This window comes from Podarcis melisellensis, assembly GCF_964234715.1.
Source record: "Podarcis melisellensis genome assembly, chromosome: Z".
In the NCBI taxonomy this organism is placed as follows: domain Eukaryota; kingdom Metazoa; phylum Chordata; class Lepidosauria; order Squamata; family Lacertidae; genus Podarcis; species Podarcis melisellensis.
The window spans coordinates 42,619,386-42,625,446 of record NC_138547.1 but is presented as its reverse complement, the minus strand read 5'-3'; positions in this window follow the sequence as shown (position 1 = coordinate 42,625,446).

Below are 6,061 nucleotides of genomic sequence, written 5' to 3'. Positions count from 1 at the left end.
TTGTTCACTCACACTATTGTATCAAGGATGAAGAGAAAATGTTGACTTGTTTCCATAAACAAGGTTGTTTCTGATACTAGTAAATGTCTTCCACAAAATGATTCAGTTTCATGCCTTGGACCAAATTATTTATTTTATTTAAACTATATATACTGCAACCTATAAAATCAACCTTAATTTGAAATGCCTGCTGGTATTACAAAGTCTTCTTGGAAGTTAAGTAGGGAGGGGCCTGTCTTTGGCATTGGCCTTGACAAATAAATAACTCAGGCATTTTTAGGGGTAAGTTATTTCTATTGACCCATGACACTAGCTTTTTCAAATGTGGCTTGACTATTGCCCATTTCTGGCTGGGGCTTATGGGAGTTGTAGTTCAGCAACATCTGGGAGGCCAAATATTCCCCACACTAGCTCATTTGTTGTAAAATAGAGAGGACCTTATTCCTAAAAACACTTGTCTTGGGCATGGGAGAGAGACTAAGATACAAAATGCTCAGGCTCCTTGTGAATTTTCATCTAGAACACAACAAGGTATCAACCTAAGCTTTTTGACAGTTCACCTGAATTCAGTATGGATGCTTCTGCATTTCAATAATACTCCTGTTTCTCTGAAAGGGGTGATTTATTATAAAGTTTTTTGTCTAAATAATCATCACTGTAGATGATATAGGCTATAACAAGCTCCAAACTTGCTTTCTCCCTAACCTTGTCTTCATTATCTTGACCAATTGAAGAGTGCTAAGTATTACCTCCATCATTTATAGGCCCATTTGGAGAGGGCTGTTGCATGTTCCACTTCCCAAAAATGGGAATCTCAGATGGTTTTGTAAAAACCAGAATGTAAACTAGAAAGAGCTGGGGAAGCACAATTCACTCTGCAGCTATGAAGGAGAGACCATTTTAAGTCCATGGTCACTTTAAAAAAACAAACTTTGTATTTATATGAAGTCTAGGCACTCTACCTTTTCTAGCAGGGTATGCGTTTTGCAAAAAAATAAAAATAAAAAATTAGAGGACAACTGGAAAGCAGGCCAAGGGTTCCTGTCCTGGCACATTGTGACCTCTTATATTACCAGCACCACTACAACAGCAACAATTTATTATATGCAGAGCATGTTTATGTGAACTGGCAAAAAGTTTCATTACAAAAGGGTTAATATTCTTGATGCAAAATTGCTTTCCCACAAAATCATGACTTAGAAGCTGGTAAGTCTTTAGGTTCCTTAAAAAAAAAAGATTTAATGAGATAAATTGAGACAACAGGCCCCCATCCATGCCATATTTGAAACTTCTTGAAAATTATTCAAAACTGCATCCACCACAACATGGAAGGTGACTTCAAATGAACTTGAAAACCAATTTGTCATAAGGCTTTGGTGGGTAGAAGGCTGCTCAGAGTTGGGTCGCTTTTGTTAATAAGCACATTCTGATGAAGCAACAGTTGTATCTTTTTGGCCTCTAAACTTGTCAGGAGTAGGAGATAAAACAGCTGACGGGAGAAGTAGGAGAGCATTTTATATTTGCTAGTTGTAGACCTTTCTGTAGTTGGCCTGCACAGTTGCCATGCTGTGACTGCAGAAAGCCAATCAATAAACAGTTATGTGTAGACCTGTTTTTTATTCATATAACAAAATTGCTGAATGGGTTAAAAGTATGCAAAAGGCCCAACAACATAAGTTGCACCAAGGATCCTGTAATTTGTTTCTATTTCCTTTGTTTTGTGTCTATTCACAAGAATTCCAGTTAATAATAATAATAATAATTTATTATTTATACCCCGCCCATCATTAAAAGCTTCCCTAAACAGGGCTGCCTTCAGAAAAGTCTGGTGGTGGTTCTCATTGACATCTGGTGGGAGGGTGTTGCACAGGGCGGGTTCCACTACTGAGAAGGCCCTCTGCCTGGTTCCCTGTAACTTGGCTTCTCGCAGCAAGGGAACTGCCAGAAGGCCCTTGGCGCTGGACCTCAGTGTACAGGCTGAACGATGGAGGTGGAGACGCTCCTTCAGGTATACTGGACCGAGGCCGTTTAGGGCTTTAAAGGTCACCACCAACACTTTTAACTGTGCTCGGAAATATACTGGGAGCCAATGTAGATCTTTCAAGACCAGTGTTACGTGGTCTCGGTGGCCGTTCCCAGTCACCAGTCTAGCTGCCGCATTCTGGATTAGTTGTAGTTTCTGGGTCACCTTCAAAGGTAGCCCCACATAGAGCGCATTGCAGTAATCCAAGTGAGATAACTAGAGTATGTACCCTATCTGCGGGCAGATAGGGTCTCAGCCTGCGTACCAGATGGAGCTGGTAAACAGCTGCCCTGGACACAGAATTGACCTGTACCTCCATGGACAGCTGTGAGTCCAAAATGACTCCCAGGCTGCGCCCCTGGTCCTTCAGGGGCACAGTTACCCCATTCAGGACCAGTGAGACCTCCACACCTGCCCACCTCCTGTCCCTACAAAACAGTACTTCTGTCTTGTCAGGATTCAACCTCAATCCGTTAGCTGCCATTCATCCTCCAACCGCCTTCAGACACCCACACAGGACCTTCACCACCTTCACTGGTTCTGATTTGAAAGGTATCATCCGCATATTGATGAACACCCACCCCAAACCCCCCTGATTATCTCTCCCAGCGGCTGCATGTAAATGTTGAAAAGCATGTGATAACCCTGAGGCACTCCACAAGTGAGAGCCCAGGGGTCTGAACACTCATCCTCTACCACCACTTTCTGAACATGGCCCAGGAGGAAGAAGTGGAACCACTGTATGACAGTGCCCCCAGCTCCCAGCCCCCCAAATGGCCCAGAAGGATGTTATGGTCAATGGTATCAAAAGCCGCTTGAGAACGCTCCCTCAAAGAGAGAAGCATTCACCACCCTGCAAAGCCCATCGCCTAGCCCTTTCTGGCTAGCTTTTATAAGCCAGGATGGGCAAGGATCAAGGAGACAGGTGGTTGGTTTCATGCGTCCAAGCAGCCTGTCCACATCCTCAGAAATAACAGATTGGAATTGATCCCATTCAACTTGACTAGACAGGACTCTAGCACTCTCCCACCTCGGCCCTGCTCTCATGGTGGAGTCTACCTCTTTCTGAATCTGAGCGACTTTATCTGCAAAAAAAACTTTGCAAAATCATTGCAGGAGATCATGTGGCCCTTACTGGGCCCCGATGGAGCAGGTGGTTCTGCTAAATTGTGCACCATCCGAAAGAGTCTCTTGCTGCTGTTTTCTGCAGATGCAATAGAGGCGGTGAAGAAAGTCATCTTCACCGTCACAATTGCCACTTGGTAGGCTCAACATTGAGCTCTAACCTGTGTCCGGTCAGATTCAGAATGAGTTACCGTATTTTTCGCTCCATAGGACGCACTTTTTCCCTCCTAAAAAGAAAGGGAAAATGTCTGTGCGTCTTATGGAGCGAATGTGTGGTCCCTGGAGCCAAATCGCTGTTGCCTTGTGCTCCTGGGGTGCTCTTTGGGGGTGGGGGGAGGAGCCACGGTGCTCTGCAAGCAGAGGGAAGACTGTGTGCTCCTGGGATGCTCGGTTGGGGTGTGGAGCAGCAAATTGCCGTCTCTTACTGCCTCCTAATTCAACTGCAAAGGATTGCCTAACTGGATTCTGAGCTCCATTTGAAGTTTAAAAACATTAGGTTTGGGGATTTCTTCAAGTAGCAGTTTTGCAGAAATAGTCATAAATACATTCAAAGCATCTCCACAAACCAGTAATAGTGAGCTCAGCTAAAACCGCATCTGGCTCAGTAACAGTTTAAACTGCACAACTATAACCAGACATCCTGTGTATTTGTGTGTGGACCATATTCCTAGCAGCTAATCTTTATTGCTGAAAAGAGGCACTAATATTTCACTCCAAATCTATAATTCATTATACAAATTCTTACAAGTACAGTCCACCTATACCAAACCAAAAACATTGTGTTCTCTTGTTATTGAATGGAAGCTATTTATTTGCCCTCTTTTCCTCCTCTGTTCTTTGCTCAGTCACTCCATTTTGAATCTTCCTTTCAAAACAACCATGCCTGTTTTGAGAAAACTTCAGAGATTTAGGAACTGGAGCGCAATCATTTGATCTCTTTGCTGTTCCTCCATGCTCCAAGCACTTCTCATTTGCCCAGCCCTGGTTTCTCTCCCTGACTATTAATATTCTTGATTAATAACAGTAAAATGCTCAAATTTTAGTTTTCATGACTGCTGCCAATACTGACTTCCCAGTGATAATGAAAACAGCTACATTATAATGGAATGTCTGTCCTTTTCCCATTCTCTTCATTATATACCGTGGCTCGCTTTAAAGCAGCAAAGTGGACAGGAGTACAACATTTGAGTCAGATTTTCTCTCTCCTTGTTTTCCTTCTCTAAAAACTTGGTGCGTCTTTTGGTCAGGTGCATCCTATGGAGCGAAAAATACGGTGTCTGCCACCGGCACTCTAGCCGTCTCAACGATTGTTTCATTGCCCTCAGATCAGTGGAAAACCACGGGGCTGTCCGGGCTCCATGCTATCGGAGAGGGCGCTTTGGAGCCAAACAGTCAATAGCCCTGCTTAATCCTCAGGATGAAGTTTTTCATCTTGTCTCTTTCCCTACCATTCCTTATGTTGTGATGAAAAGAAACCACTTTTTATCCTTTAAATTATCTTCATAATTGCTTTAAGTGGTGTGGCCTGTCCCAAAATGAGAGGCTGCAAAACAAGAAAGGAATGAAGTCTTGTGGCCAATAGTGCTTCTGAAACTCAAAGTGTCTGTCTTTTATCTGCGCAAAGATCACACCTATACCAGTGTCACTAGCTGAGTAACACAGCAGAGCTTTAGAATCTTTGCCCTTTTCTGTTTTCAGATGTTTTAGAGTTGACAGTGGAAAAATCCTTTTGCTCACACAGTTCAAAGTAAATTGTTTATTGCCTCAAGTCAACCCGACAATTATTCACACTATATGCATGTAGTTAAGAGACCCTGGTACATCATAAAGAGGTTGTAGTCAAATTAGTAAAGAGACTCAAAACTGGAGAAAGGTCCTCACTTCTGAAATCGAAGGCCACAATTTGCTGGCTGCTAAATGCAGCCTTGGCCTTACACCCGCCAACGCATGTACGCATTATCTTGAGGACGTAGGGTTGGATTAGTTGTGCCAGAAGCCTATAGCCTTGAGCTGTTTCAAGAGGCCTATCACACAGCTGGTATCCTAATCTTGAACAGAAATCAGATAATCAGATGCAGAAGAACGGTAAATTGAGACACAACCCAAGGACATATCCCCAAATTACACATAAGCAAAAGTGCCACGTTAATACTCCTGATTCTGAGCTTGGGATGGCGGGAGGGGGGGTGGCGGCTTCAGCCACTTAACACCTTGAGTTCTTCTCAAGCTCTCAAACTCTTGGCTGTAAGAGGTTCTTCCACTTTTTCCCAGTGAAAGTAACACAACCTTAGGCACTTTTTGCCCCTTCCTAGCTAGCGATCACTAGGAGCTTGTTCTGTTTCATTTCTCTCATATCCCTGGCTATGTAATGTTACATTTTCTTGATCCAAAGTCACGGTGGTACATGACAAATGCCTAAGATATGGTTACCAGATGTCTTCGTTTCTCGGGCAGAGTCCCTGGATTTACAAATCTGTCCCCGGACAAAATCCGTCCCCGGAATGTCCCCAGATTTCATTTAATGTCCCCAGATTTACCATATTTTTCGCCCCATAGGGCGCACCTAATTTTTTTTGGGGGGGTGGGAATAACGAAAAAAAATTGTTTCCTCCCCAGCTTCCCCCAACCCCAGCCCCCAGAACAGGCTGCTATCCGCAAGCCATGGGAGAGCTGCGCGACTTCGTGCAGCTCTCCCACGGCTAGCGGAGAGCTGCGTGAAGCCCGAAGCCTGGGGCGTGTTGAGCTCGCTTGTGGAACGCTTCCTGAAGCCTGGAGAGTGAGAGGGGTCGGTGCGCACTGACCCCTCTTGCTCTCCAGATTTCAGCGAAAGCCTGCATTCGCCCCATAGGATGCACACACATTTCCCCTTCAATACGGTATATTTTAAGTGTCGTAAATTTATTAGTAGGGAAT